This window comes from Macaca thibetana, chromosome 1, assembly GCF_024542745.1.
Source record: "Macaca thibetana thibetana isolate TM-01 chromosome 1, ASM2454274v1, whole genome shotgun sequence".
Lineage (NCBI taxonomy): Eukaryota > Metazoa > Chordata > Mammalia > Primates > Cercopithecidae > Macaca > Macaca thibetana.
The window spans coordinates 167,704,483-167,720,687 of NC_065578.1; positions in this window are offsets into that span (position 1 = coordinate 167,704,483).

Consider the following 16,205-nt stretch of genomic DNA (forward strand, 5'->3'; position numbering starts at 1 on the left):
GTCTTGGGAGAAACAGTATGCTCTCTTAGCCTGGGTTGCCTGGATCCCAGGTGGGAAGGCGAGTCACAGAGGGAGGCTTACCACCCCTCTCACACACAGGGGCCTCACTCACTTTTATCCACCAAATGCCATCACAGGGGATGCTTGCCCAGATTCTTCTCCCCATGGTCTGGGCTGTCCTTGGCTATTCTGGTAAATTGCTGTTTTCTTTCTTGAATTAAAGCTCAGAGAGTTGAACTTCATGCACTATTTTGCTATTTCCAAGTGGCTAAGACCTGCTGAAATCCTCTAATCTGCCACCTTGGGAAAAAACAAACGAACAAAAGAACAGCAAATTAGCTTTTAGAGATATAAATGTATGTGTGGAATAGTTACCTCTAGTGCTATTATCTATGTTCTCTTCATCCTGTGCATGTATCTGCCTTACAATATCAGTCTTCCTGTACAGTTGGTTGTAACTTTGTTCCTGAATTCGGGACAGTCACACTGCTGCTACAGCAATTTAATGAGTTTGTGCTTTCTCAGCCTGAGTGATCGTTTTTCCCTCCAGTAGCTAGGATGTTTGGGAGATTAGGAGTTCGAAGCAAAAGTACAACTCTTTAGGAGAGCTACTTGATCACAGATATCTACATTGAACTGCTGCACGATGAGAAATAAACTTTTATTTTTTGAGGCTCCTCCTTATATTAACCTTAGGTCACGTACTTTGGTAATATGATAATCATTGTATCATATTATCCTTTTATCATATATGTGGACAAGTATTAAGCAGCTGCCTTACAAAACATTGATTCCAAAGTGGCTTTTACAGATTCTTATATTTGCTTTTGAGACACATTACCTATGTGTTAAATAAAAGTATTCAAAGTACACAAAGTAAATTTTTACTAAGCTTATGGTGCACATTTAATTTTGAATACTCTCGTTAGATTAAAGTAGTAAAATATTATTAAAAGTTAAAATATTTAAAAATATTTCACTATTTTTAGTAACACCATAGTTTATGTAAAATATTTTACATATTTTTACTGTGGTAATAGTAAAAATACTATTGTAATTTTAAAATATTAATTATATTAAGTGCTAATAATTCAACTATTTGAATTAAAACATTTGCTTTCCTTTTATTTTCTAAAGTATGATTCCTCCTGACACTTATCGCCAAACCGGAAAGGACAATGAAACTCTTTTGCAAACATCTACAGTATATGGTATCAATTTAACTTGAAAGACACTTTTAACTCTTAGAAACAACCTCATAGTTTTAAAATTTAACCAAGACATAAGAGGTTAAGCATTACTAAGATGACTACAGAGTGAGTCTCATAAATGACTAAACTTGGAATCTCATAGAGTTGAAGTGATTAGCCATAATCTAAGGTCTAGTCTGTAATCAAACCCAGTTTCCAAGCACCATACCTTCAATGTTACTACAACAGAAAACAACTCTGACCTTAGGAAGAGATGGAAAAAGTTTGAGAAAAATGACTGTGTGTGAAGAGGAGAGAAATTTATCTCTCTGAAGTGTTTGCAAGAGCCTTTTATTGAGATTTGCTGTAAAGTTACAGAAAATGAAACTAGTAAAGACAAATGTTTCATAGAACAGTTATTAAATGCTTAAGAAAAAAAGAGAGATAGCATTTGTTTATTACCTACTATGTACTGATTTCTAATGAACAGTAAAGAATGAATTTATTTTGTATGTCAGTTAATATTACCTCATTTTGCAGAGGAAACGTTGAGAAATTAAAACTGATAATGATAACAAATGGTGAAGCTGAAACTAAAATGCAGTTTCTGTGAACTTGCTTATTTGAGGTCATGAAAGAGAATCCAGGAAGACATAGACTAAGGAGAAAGAAGTGCCCAACTGACTTGCATAAAATTTCAAAATTTGTGGTTTCAAATTATATAATAATATATCCTAAATTTTGACATGTTACGGAATTCTGTAAGCCTCCTAGTATAGTTATTTCTGCTTTTGTAACAAGCCCACTGCTATAATGACATTTGAAGGTTTATATTTAAAACCAATTTTTTTAGAGATAGGGTCTCACTGTGATGTCCAGGTTGGCCTTGAACTCCTAGGCCCAAGCAGTCCTCCTGCCTCAGCTTCCCAAGTAGCTGAAACCACAGACTTGTGCCACTGTTTTCAGTTTACAATTATTTTTTAATAGATCCCACATAATGTAGAGTACAGTATATGTGCTGAGGGTCTGGGATATGCAAGTTCTAACTGATGAACACATAGCAGAGGAAGGGTTGATACTATATAAATAAAACATATTGGATTTAAATTTTATTTTCTATAAAAATAGAATCTGATAACTCAAAGCAAAAAGAGAAAAAATAACTTAATCTAGATATAAAATAAAAGCTAGACATCTCCATCAACAGTTTGGCTAAGATAAATGATGAGTCTCTGCTTAATAAAGTTTGTGAAGTCAAGCTGAAATCCTTTAATCTCAGGAAATTTGCAGCTAATAAGTTAGCTCCTTATTCATTAAAGTCCATTTATTTCAGTGCATGGTGACCTAGAGAGATGTGAATATGACAAATCAAACCATGATAGAGAATATTCTGCATCTTCATGAATTGTTTTAGTTTATATGATGAACATGAATGCATTTGAACAACTCTAATGGTTAAAAAATAGATTGTAATGTTATATGCACTATTAAAAGAGTGGCTACTTTTATATTTGCTTGCATAGTACAAATTGAATTCAAATATGTACAAATATAATACTTAAGCATGTCTTATTTTTTAATTCTTCTCTGCTTTGGGAGTGTTCTATATGAGGAGTATGAAAAAAGCTATTCTCTGAAGGTCCCAGGCTGTGAATTTTGCCTACAGATGTTCAATAGTTGGACATAGCTATGACAGTGTTTTACGGTTTTAAGTATAGGGTGTTATTCAGAAGTTTAATTCCTAGACAATCTGATTTCACACAACATGTTGCATGTGAAGCCTGGATATTGAGGTCTATTTTAAGTTAGCAACTTGCTTTACTCACCATGTTTAATGACCCAGAAAATCATGGTTTTTCCCTTGATTCTGCCATCAGATCTCAGTTTTCTAACATTTTCCATATCTGCACATTCCTGTTTTCCCAGCAGTGAGTTCCTATGAGCATACCAGTTTTACAATATTAATCCTCTTCAGGAAATACACTGATGCACATTCCTCTGGTTGTAGTTTACACTCAAGTTGCTAAGGTTTATCCTTTCATCTTCAATATTGTAGTATATTTGTGCTTTCTATTACTCCAGTTGGAATATTCCTTTCCCAGATTTCTGCATAACATACTTTCTCTGACTGCTCTTAGGTCTATTATCAATAGTCACTTAAGAAGAAACTTGGTTTCAGCACTTGATATAAAATTATAATTTTCTTCCCTGGCACTCATTATCATCTTACCCTGCTTTATTTCATTTAATTTCATTTTGGACCTGATATTTATATGTATATTTTTATATTTCACTTCTTCCCTATTAAATCGTAAACTCCAAGAGCTCAAAGGTTAAACTGTTTTCTTCACTGCCTTGTATGCACATTCAATAACAGTGCTTACCATGTAGTCACATTCATATTCAACAAATATTTGTCAGGGAAAGGAAAGAAGCACTACACTTTTGGAAGCAATTGAATACTATCCCTCTGGAGTTTCTATGAGATATTGCCTTTGTGTTAATTATCAACATTTTACAATTGCAGATTACCAGCAAAATATTTAAGCATTGCTAGAAATATTCTCTGCATTTACTGAATTCCACTTTGTACCTTATGAGTTTGAGAAAAAAAAAATCACGAAGCAAAACAAAAACAAAAGTCAGTATCTTACACTGATATTTTGTAGCAAGTTTTTTCTATACATTAAAGTAATGTGCAGTGATTATATTTATTCAAACTTATGCTCCAAATAACAAAGTGGAAGGATCTGTTTTCAAAACATGACTTGACAACAGCTTTATGGAAAATAATTTTTGTACTCATAATGAAAGAAAATAATAGTTTTAAGTTCTCTTTAACCAGTTAAAATAAAATATCAACTTTTAATATTTTATTTTGGACCTCTATAAATCTGAATTTAAATATATAATTGTTAAGAAAATACAATTAAAACATTTGAAATGTCATTTCTCTACATAAGAGAAACTTTCTCAAGAGTATGGATAAATATATCCATTTTTATCCTTAACATTTTACATGGTAGATCAATGAACAATAAAAATATTGTTTTTTTCTTGGAACAACAACAAACCATTTACTAATTCCAACGTGTATATTATTTTATAGTTTGTAACCTTTGCATATGACACTATATAGAATATGAATTTAAATTTCCATATTTTTTCTTTTACTACATGTACGTATAACTCTAGATGTCTATAGACTACATTCAAAATTGTTTTCTGTCGTTTATAAAGATTATGTGATTTAGGAGAAACATTCCTTCAGAATATAGACTACCTATCTACAGATTTTAAAACTATTTTTGTCTATTTCTAATAATAGCATTTATTAAGGCATTATGCTCATTTTAAAGAGTCGTTGTACTAATTAAATCATCATCCGGAAATTAATATTTATTTATTTTATTGAGTAATATTAGTCAAAGCTTAACGGCAGTTTTGGAACATTTGGTGAAACATATATTAAATATTTACAAAGTCAAACACTTTTCTTGTAGGAAGGAAACTTGATTCTATACAAGCATTTGTACTTTGAGGTTTAGACTTCCTGAAAATTGCATTTTATAATACACATGCAAAGCGCCCTTTAAAAAATTAGGTGTTTAAGGAACTAAGTTTTATATTTCCTGAAATGTATAGTATGTCATATTATGTTTTACATAGAGAATATTTTGTATGGTCTCATCTTTAGATATTATATTGATTAAATAATGTTTTAAAAAATGATCCAATGGAAGTAGCATGAAGTTTGGAGTGACAAGACCAGGATTATTGTGGCATCTTAATTGTATTATTTCTATGGCCTTTTTTTACATATAACTCAGGTTCATTTACTTTACCTTATAAAGCCAATAATATCTAACAAACTTAAATGTTGTGAATATCGAATAAAACAGATTTGAAAGTGTCTTACAAATTAAACACTGTTACTGAAACACTAGGGTTTCAACGTAGGTCCTGCTGCTCGCCCCACTGAACGCTAATCACTGAGGCAATTATTATTGCCAAGGAAAAAGGCTTTAATTGGGTCCTGCAGCTGAGGAGATGGGAGCTCAGTCTCATATCCATCTCCCTGACCCATTAAAACCAGGGGCCTATCTAGCAGGGAAGAAATGTAACAATGTGTAAGGAAACAGGAACTAGGGAGGAGAAAGGAAGCAATCATGATAAATGAGGGGTCCAGCATTTCATTGTTAGGATGTGGTCATCTGGTGACTTTCAGTTCTTTTATACTTATTTGAGAGGCTGGAAGGTTCTTTCCTGAGGAAGGAACTCAGATAAATATAAATTTCAAGCTTTAAAACCATAAGGGTCAATTCATATGTTTATATATATTTTTAAAAAACCTGTCTATGGAACTATTGCAGCTATTTCAACACTTTTAAAAGTGAGGTATTATTCAAAAATAATGATAGGGCAATGAGGATATCAATGTGTACTAACTGAAAAGATTTGCTATGCTTTTGCTTACCCGTGAGAATATCAAAGAAATACACTACTCAGCAAAGAATGATCTTTCCATGCAGGCTGATAGGCTTTAGAAATAAAAAAAATAATAATCACTAGTAAAGATGAGAGCCCACCAGGCACACTTTTATAATCACAGAACACAATTCACCTCATTAATCTTCACATCAACCCCAGGAGTCAGGCTTCAATATGAACCCCATTTCACAAATGAAAAAGCAGTCTTACAGAAGGATTAATTATCTTGCTGAATATTACTCTGTTAGTAACATGACGGAATAAAGACTTGGATAGAAGGAGTTCTACTCCAGAGACAACCCTCTTACTCTTTATCCTTTTCCTTTCATATCAGTAATTTAACTGCAACAATGTTGAAAGCAACAATTATTCATAGTCAATGACTAATTTCCTAATGTATGCTCATATAATAGTGTCTGTTCAAATACAGCTGAAAAAAAATTAGAAGAAAATTTTTGTATTTAGATAACATGCTAGTTTTCTCCCGTTATATTTTAGAAGAATGCTCACTAAAACTAAGAAAAAAATTTTAATACTATTACAAATAGTAATTCTCCATATGGCAATGCAAACTTGAATAAAAATGGACAGGCATTGGTCGGGCATGGTGGCTCGTGCCTGAAATCCCAGCACTTTAGGAGGCCGAGGCAGGTGGATCACGAGGTCAGGAGTTCGAGACCACCTTAGCCAAGATGGTGAAACCCCATTTCTACTGAAAATACAAAAAATTAGCCAGGTATGGTGGCGCGTGACTGTAATCCCAGCTACTCAGGAGGCTGAGGCAGGGGAATCGCTTTAACCCTGGAGGAGGAAGTTGCAGTGAGTAGAAATTGCACCACTGCACTCTTGCCTGGGAGACCAAATAAGACTCTGTCTCAAAAAAAAAAAAAAAAAAAAAAAAACCAGAAAAGAAGGTATTAAAACAGTATATGCTGAAATATCAAGTTGGAAATAGTTAAGGGAACAAGAAGTTTTGTGGGAATTTTACACAGCAGGGGTTGTTATTTTGCATTTGCTCTCAGAGAGAAGATATGCATCACTATACAGAATATATTCGGAATACATTTTTTAGCTGTACTTTTCAGTTTAGGTAGAGTAATTCCAGTTAATCATTACATCATTAAAGAAATGAAGATCTTTGCAGAACCACCACTAATATAATGTTCAGAAATTAAAAAAAAAATTATTAGCATAGCAGTAGACTATGACATCAATTGAAGAAAAAAAAATTCCCATGTTAATTGTGAAAGCTGACCTTGAATAGAGACGTTCTATTTCAAAATTGAGTTAAAAATTAAAACAAAGTTTGTTGAAGCCAATAATGAATTCCAAGATAGAAGAGAAAGAAAACACTCAAAATGAAGAGGATATGTATAGGGTTAAAACAAAATTTATTACCAGAATTAAGAAAAAAAGTAACATAATTTGTGCCTTCATTAAAATTTATATTTATTTAATGAAAACAGACTACAGAAACAAAAATAATACATTGAGATATATGCCTAGATAATATTTTCAGCCATAATTACATCAAAAATTTTTGGGTCACATGTGATCCTTCCTTCCAGTTATTCTACTGAATGTGTGTGGAAATACATATTTATGTGGATATGGTGAAAGGGTCTTTTAATCATGAAAAACAAACAGGAAAAATCAAAACAGAAGTAAAATCCGTAACCAAGTATTTTTGTTGGTCTTTCAATAAATCAAATAAAAAATTACAACTTCTTGAGAAAAATAAAACAAAACAAAACAGAGACATATTTCTCAAATTTGATGAGAAACATCCACTTACACATCCAAGCATTTGATTGCATTCCAAGTACGATAAACACAGAAAAAACATACATATAATGTCAAAGTCGATGGTTATTTCACAGTCAAAACACACAAGGAAAATAGACAGCATGAAGATAAACAAAAGCCTAAAAGAGAAAATAGAAGGAGAGCTACATGCAAAGATGTCAGCTATTAGAAACATGATAGAGAGTCTGTTAAAAAAGTAATAGTAAAAAAGTAATAGTTTGCTGGGTATGGTGGCTCACACCTGTAATCCCAGCACTTTGGGAAGCCGAGGCAGGTGGATCACCTGAGGTTAGGAGTTTGAGACAGGCCTGGCCAACTTAATGAAACCCCATCTCTACTAAAAGTACAAAAATTAGCTGTGTGTGGTGATGCACACCTGTGTTCCCAGGTACTCTGGAGGCTGAGGCAGGAGAATTGCTTGAATCCAGGAGGCTGAGGTTGCAGTGAGCCAAGATCACGCCACTGCACTCCAGCCCGGGATACAAAGTGAGACTCTGAGACTCTGTCTTAAAAAAAAAAAAAAAAAAAAAAAAAAAAAAAAAAAAAAAAAAAAAAAAAGAAAAGAAAGAAAAAAAGAAAAGAAAAAAGAAAAAAAGTAATAGCCTGGCTAGCTGATGAGTCTATGACACATAATACCTGTCCATGTCTGTTCTTGTATGCAATGCCTGAATTTTAGAGAAAATTGGCAATTGCTTGCTGTAACAAGAGCATGCTGGGACACAGAAAAATGACTGATAGAGAAAAGTGTAGTAGGATTGAATAACTACTTCTACTCTTGACTCTAACATTTTAATCCATGAAAATACTTTCAGGTGACAAAAGACATAAACAGAAATAGCTTAAACAGTATGCCAAGTGTATTATATGACAGATGTAGAGTTACTTTATAATTTTTGTGTATTTTTACTCTGCTTTTCCAGTTAACCTTGCTGTAATCAGTACAAGCTGCCACAACAAAACATCAAAAACTGGGTACTTAGACAACAGACCTTTATTTCTCAGAGTTCTGGAGGCTGAAAAGTCTAAGATTATGGTTTCAGCCAATGAAGTTCTTGTCGAGAGACAGCTTCTTGGTTTGCAAATGGCCACCTTCTCACTGTGTCCTCACATGGCCTTTCCTGGTATCAGCAAGTGGGAGGATCTCCAATTTTGTCTCCTTTTATAAGACACTAATTCATGAAGGCCCACCCACACGCCCTCCATCTAAACGTAATTACTTCCCAAAGTCCCCACCTTTAGAACCAACACACTGGGGTTAGAGCTTAAACATATCAATGTTGAGAGGATACAAACATTAAGTCTATAAAGTGCCTACTACTTCTCTGTGTCCCCAAGATGGATCCCATAATTTCAGGTATTAGATGAAGATATGATAATGTCAAGCAGAAGTAAATAAATAAATAAACGTTAACAATATATATTTTGCGTCCAACATCTCTTATAATTGGAAAAGAATTTACTTGATGCCCTTCAATAATGTTGCTTTGGTGGCCAGTGTTTTGCTACATACCGTTCTCTAAAATATCAGCCAATTGTTACCGAAACACCAGGGGTTTGGTCTAGGCCCTGCTGCTTGCCACATAGAAAGCCAATCACTGAGCCAATGACTATTGCCCTGGAAGAAGGCTTTAATTGGATGTTGCAGCTAAAGAGATGGGAGATAAGACTCAAATCTATATCCCTAACCAACTAAAATTAGGAGTTTATATAGCAGGGAAGAAATCTAACTATGTGTGGGAAAACAAGAACTAAGAAAGGATAAGAAAGCACTCATGATGAATAAGGCGCCTGAGGTCTCTTATTGTCTAGATGTGATGATCTGGGGATTCTCAGTTATCTGATACTTTTTTTTTTTTTTTTTTTTTTTTGAGACGGAGTCTCGCTCTGTCGCCCAGGCTGGAGTGCAGTGGCGCTATCTCGGCTCACTGCAAGCTCCGCCTCCCGGGTTTACGCCATTCTCCTGCCTCAGCCTCCCAAGTAGCTGGGGCTACAGGCGCCCGCCACCTCGCCCGGCTAATTTTTTTTGTATTTTTAGTAGAGACGGGGTTTCATTGTGTTAGCCAGGATGGTCTCGATCTCCTGACCTCGTGATCCGCCCGTCTCCGCCTCCCAAAGTGCTGGGATTACAGGCTTGAGCCACCGCGCCCGGCCTATCTGATACTTTTTAAGAGGTCTGGTGGTCTTTCCTGAGTAAAGAATGGTGATAAAACAAATGTAAGTTTCAAGCTTTAAGATCAGAAAGATCAATTTCTGTATTATCCAAAAGAAACATCCATGGGACTCTCGGGTTGGTTTCACAATTAATGTCAACAAAATTGAATGATCATGATGGATATCGATCAAAAAGATTCTTTACCTGGGATTAGTGAAAGGTTCGTTCTTCACTGAAGCATAACTTAATCGGGTTTATAGTAATAAGGGATATGCTGGCGGATAAACATTTTTAGGCGAGCAAGAGTGTGTAGCATAGTCATTAGCTGCCTGAGTAGCTTTAAGAAGTCACTTACTCCTTTGTCTCAATCTCTTCATAAATTCATTATAGACTGGATTAGTTATCACTGGTACATAAAAGAGATCACAATATTCAAGAGCTTAAAACAACAAACATTTACAATCTTAGCTTCTGAGTGTCAGGAAAAAAGGAGTAGCTTAGGTCACTCACGTGGTTGTCCTAGGGCTTTTGTCTTCTCTGGGAAAAGACCAGATTTTCGGCATGAAAACTGCTTCCAAGGGCTGCTCAAAAATGTCAGCTTGCTTTCCCCAGAGGGACTAATCTAAGGGATAGGCTGAAAATATACCCATGATAGAGGCTATACAATTCTATAATTAATGAGATAATAATTAATGAGATAATAATAATTATTAAATAATTAATAACTCATGAGCCAATAATGAGATAATAAGAATCACAACATTTATTAATAATAAAACTTTTTATAATTCTAAGGATGATATATGTTCATTCATTAAAGCTTTACTGATTTCTCTCAAATAATGCCATGTAAATGCACATTTTACCTGTGGAGGATGATACCATTTTTCTTAAGGGAAAGTATTCATAAAATAAATTTTCACAAATTGTGTGTTTGTGAAGAATTGAAAAACCTGAGTCTTGAAAAAAAATTCAGGCTTGAGAACATCTTTTAATCTTATTTTTAACTTGGAGTCATTTTTGCCCTGCTGTCCCCCCACCTTCCCATTCAGGACTTCCAAAATAATTTTACCAGTTTTATTTTTAAAAGGCTGAAGGCACAATTATTTGTCTTTAATGAATATATTTACAATTCACTTGAAAATAAATATTTTTGTGAGTATAAAAAGAGAACAGACAAGAAAAAATATACTCATCACTAAGATTTATAATCAAAATAACTTATTTCCTTTTCTTATTTATGTGACTTTTAGGTTTATAGCAGCACTATATATTTAACAAATGTTTATAGACATTGCCAAATCATTAGGAGCCTTTACACATAATAAAAAGTACTCAAGTGGTTTGTGCATTAATGATTAAACGTAATAGTCCTGTGTTTCTTTAACAAAAGGATCAATCAATTGGCTCTAATTTAGGTCCAATGGCTAGAAAGCCATCTGATGCTTTAAATCCTAATGAGTTAATTTGTTTATTCCCTTATTTTGATTCATATGCAGTCATAATGAGAATTGAGATGTAAAGAAAGATTCAAACAAATTTTAGGACTGTTTTCCCTCTATGAATGATTTTCTCGTTAGTATATATGGAAGAATGCTTCTCATAGATCATTATTCTTTTCTGTCTGCACTCCTAATTTCTAGATTTATAAAGAATTATTTTTGTGGTTTTTTTTTTTTTACTGACAGGGTCTTGCTATCTTGCCCAGTCTGGACTTGAACTCCTGGGCTCGAACAGTTCTCCCATCTCAGTCTACTGAGTAGCTGAGACTACAGGTCAATGTACCTATTATGAATAAATTTTATACACTCTTTTTTATTTATTTAGATATAGTTAGATAGATTTACTAAACTAATTGTTTATTTTTATAAGATTATTTTATTGATGAGGTTATCACCTTTGTCAATTTTGATAATAATTATAAGCAATACAAATAGGGAAATCAAAAACTTAGTTTTTGTTTTAATAACAAAATTTTATCTGCCAAGAATATCACTTCCATAGTTATTTTGCCTGCATTTCTCTAACAAGAGAAATACCTTATATAATAAGATATTTTGAAAAGTTTATTTAAAATTATTGTTTGTTTTATTCATAATGGAAATTATAATAAAATATTAGCGATTACAATAACTTTATATTACATATTATGGTTCTTATAAAAACATAATTTTTTTTTTTACTGTCATCGTATATCATTTTCTGTTCTTCCTGGGAAAGAGACATACTCAGGAATCATTAATATGATGCATTTTGTAACATAGATTAGTATATATGTAACCCTAGAACACTACATTTCTTTAGTTTCTAATCTAGACTTTTATTAAATTATTGTACTGGCTTTTAAACATATTAAGACTTTTGATAAAAATTAGAGATTTATAATCTCCGTTTCTGTTTTGGCTCTTTGAAACTCCCTTATATTCTCTAGATAAGCAAGAGGAAAGATAAAAAAACAGAAACTAATTTATATATGAGGACTTGTGCTTCTGGCAACAATGTGGTAACAAAGACTAAAATTTGTTTTTTTCTCCAAATAGGCAATCAATAAAATATATGATACAAAGTTCTCAAATACTGGAAAACAAACAACACAAGAAAAATCCTTAAGAAAAGGAAAATGAATTCAGATAAGCTCTCAATTGACCCAGCTTATTGCTTGCAGAAAGTTTCCAAGTTGAAAAACAGATAAGGGAGCTCAAACGCAAGCTGTGCTGAGGATCCAGAGTTTAGCGATCCAGAGGTCAGTACAATTTAGAGGGTGAAATAATGGAGAGGAAAACACTGTAATGATAGAAGAAGCCAGGAGCTCTGTAAAAGTACCCTCTTGAAGCTTTGTCTGAGTGCCTGAACTATGTATGAATGTGATACAATACCACAGCCAGGCAATAAACCACTGAAAATGAATGTGTAGAACAATCCCTGGAGCTCATACAAATTGGCCAATAGGTCATACTTTAACCAGCTAGAGTAAAAGGCCTCCCCAAACAAGGGACACCACATAGAATCTTTAGAATAGTCTGTTTTACAAGTGGTGCAAAATTAGTCCTAAACTAAAGACTGCTCTGGATATACCATGATAAGGTTTAAACACAAGTCTCTAAAACTTCAAAGGATTCTAAGTAAACTAACTGTATCTAAATAAAGTTCAATGATATTCCTAGAGACATAACAAAATTTAACACCAATCAGAGTAAAATTCACAGTGTGTAGCATCCAATCAAAAATTACCAGGCATTCTAAAATAATATAAAATAAATTTATAACCAAGAGAAATAATCAGTCAATTGAAACAGGTACAGATATAACCCAAATGATAGAAAAGGTAAACACAGATATTAAAATGCCTATGCAAGAATCTTCTCTGTGTTTGGGAAAGTGGAGGAAAACACAGCTGTGATAAGGAGAGAAATAAAACTGCTAGTGGAGAAAAACATATCAAAAATGAAAAATACATTTTATAAGGCTAAGAGCATCTTAAACACTTTAGGAAACAAGATTACTGCACTTAAAGGACATAGTAAAATAAACTATCCAAATAAATAGCCTAAATACAAGACTATAAAACAGAAAAAGAAAACTAAATAGAGAACCGATAAGTTGTGAGTTATTCTCAATTTGTCTAACATCATATGCAGGCAAACCTTTTGCATTGTACTTTGATTTGTCACTCTTCACAGATATTATGTTTTTTACAAAAGGATGAAATGTGGTAACCCTGAGTTGCTCAAGTCTATTAGTATCATTTTTCCAATAGCATGTGATCACTTCATGTCTCTGTGTGACATTTAAATAATTCTTCCAATATTTCAAACATCTTCATTATTTTGTGTGTTATGGCTCTGCTGACCGGCCATCCTCCTGTTGTTCTTGCTCTCCTCAGGCCTCCCTATTTCTCAGGCACAACAATATTGAAAGTAGGCCAATGAACAACCCTACAATGGCTTCTAAGTATTCAAGGGAAAGGAAGGGTTGCATATCTTTCACTTTAAATCAAAAGTTAGAAATGATTTAATGCATAAAACTGAGATAGGCCAAAAAGTTGGACCTCTTGCATGAAATAGTCAGTCAAGCTGTGAATGCCAGGAGAAGTTCTTGAAGCAAATTAAAAATGCTGTTCCCCCCCCATCCCCTGCCCCCCACACACAAATGATAAGAAAGCAAAACAGCCTTATTGCTTATGTGGAGAAAATTTGAGTGGTCTGAATAGAAGATCAAACCAGTAACAGCAATCTCCTAAGCCAAAGCCTAATTCAGAGCAAGGCCATAACTCTCTCTAATTCTAAGAAGGCTGAGAGGTGAGGAAGCTGCAAAAGTAATGTGGGAAGCTAGCAGATGTTGGCTCGTGAGCTTTAAGGAAATAAACTGCCTCTGTAACATAAAAGTGTAAGGTGAAGCAGCAAGTACCAAGTCAGAAGCTGCAGTGAGTCATCCAGAGGATTTAGCTAAGATCATTGATAAAATGGCTACACTAAACAACAGATGTTTAGCTCATACTAAGTAACCTTCTATTAGAAGAAGATGCCATATAGCAGTGGTCCCCAACCTTTTTTGGCACCAGGGACCCGTTTCGTGGAAGACAGTTTTTACCCAGACAGGGGTGAGGGGGATGGTTTGGGAATGTTTCAGGCACATTAAATTTATTGTGCACTTTATTTCTCATATTACTTCATTGTAATATATGAAATAATTATACAACTCCCCATAATGTATAATCAGTGGGAGTCCTGAACTTGTTTTCTTGCAACTAGACATTCTCATCTGAAGGTGATAGAAGATAGTGACAGATCATGAGGCATTAAATTCTCACTAGGAACATGCGACCTAGATCCCTTGCATGCACAGTTCACAGTAAGTTTTGCATTACTATGACAATCTGATGCCACCACTGATCTGACAAGAGGTGGAACTCACACAGTAATATGAACGATGGAGAGCTGCTGTAAAAACAGATGAAGCTTTACGGGCCACTCATCTCCTGCTGTGCGGCACAATTCCTAACTGGCCATGGGCCAGTATTGGTCCATGGGTATCTAGCCCCCATTGGTTGGGGGCTAGACAGGAGAAGTCAGCGTCTGGCTTCAAAGCTTCAAAAGATAGATGGACTCTCATGTTAGTGTTTAATGTACTTGATGACTTTAAGTTGAAGCCAACGTTCACTTACCATTCTGAAAATCCTAGGGCCTTTAAATCTAGTCTGCCTGCACCCTATAAATGGAGGAACAAACCCTGGATTATAGCACATTTGTTTATAGCATGGTTTGCTGAACATTTTAAGCCCACTGTTGAGACCTATTGCTCAGGAAAAAGAAAGAAAAATATAATCTGCTTATTGACAAGGTGCATGGTCACCCAAGAGCTCTGATGAAGAAGTACAAGATTAATGTTTTTATGTCTGCTAACACCACATCTGAAGCCCATAGATTAAGGAGTAATTTTTACTTTCAAGTCTTACAAATATCTTAGAAATACTTTTTGTAAGGTTGGAGATGTCATTTAAGGTATAGAACAATACAAATAATGCTGCTTCCAACATAACCATGAAGAAAAAATCATCTCCAAAATCATAAAGTATCTTGAGCATATCAGAAAGTTGAGCTCACACAACAGATAACTATCCAGCCTTTCAAAGAGAGAAATGCTCTTGGAATAATGATAGCGTTAATGAATAGTTTCAGTTTTGCTAAAGTGAAGAAGAAAGTGATAGGCTCTTAAAAACAAATTAGAAAAAAATTGATAAAACTCCAAAAAAAAGTTAAAGCTAAAGTTTGGGCTGTCATATAAATTTGGAAAAACTGAAGGTCCCAAATGTAAGATGAGGGCCCCAAACACTCACAAGATCTTCTATATTGTTTTCCATTGGGTGTTCTCAAAAAACAATGTGGCTGGGGCAGGAGTCCCTAGAGAGCTTCTCTCTGTAAGGCAAATGCTCACAAATTGATTGACGATTGCTACAAATGAGCACAGACCTCTGCTGATATACCTGTGACCTTTTCTTCTAAGAAGTGAAAATAAACTGTGGAGGAAGAAGCAGCAAATATTTGTCCTTCAGAACTCAAAAGGAAAAAAAAAAAAGTCAGTTGATTCAGTTGATTCTACAAGGGCAGCAAAAACAAAACTAGTCTATGGGAGAGATAAAATAATAATAATGATGATAACTGCGTGATACCCAAGATGAAGTCAAACTTCCTTTGAAGCTCAAAGGGAGAAAGAGAATGAAATCCCTATCTTGGGTAAGATACAACAAAGATCTTGAACAAAAAACTATATCTAAACCAATAGAAGATTTCTATCCCTGTAGAGGAGCAGAAAACTCATGCTCAAGATCAAAAAAATTAAAAATAAAATAAGAAATTGGACTGGGATGGAATGCATGAAGGGAAATCTGAAAATAGCATCAGTTTCACGGCCATAAAGCCTGGAATTCATCTAAGATTTTAGTTGTCCTATGACGGCAGAGGATACCCCTGTTCCTGCAATAAAGTTTTGCACTGACTAATAACACCTACCCCTAGAGGAGGAGCAAAAGCATGAAGACAGACCCTATCTGTATTATAAGTGAGCAA